We start from the raw sequence: 208 nt of genomic DNA on the forward strand, positions 1-208 counted from the left end.
TTTTTAGTTATTTATTTATTTTTTAATCACAAGTAAATATTTGGAAGTTGAAATTTCTAGATAAAACCCTGAAATTTCCATTTGAGTGCAAAATATGTTTCCCATAAAACACAGAAAAACACACGATTGTAATAAATATGTGATAAAAGATCAATATTATTTTAATCCATATTCAGTAGCCGTTTAGATTCCCTCCGCGCCGCTAGGG

Source organism: Neolamprologus multifasciatus, chromosome 2 (genome assembly GCF_963576455.1).
Source record: "Neolamprologus multifasciatus chromosome 2, fNeoMul1.2, whole genome shotgun sequence".
Classification (NCBI taxonomy): domain Eukaryota; kingdom Metazoa; phylum Chordata; class Actinopteri; order Cichliformes; family Cichlidae; genus Neolamprologus; species Neolamprologus multifasciatus.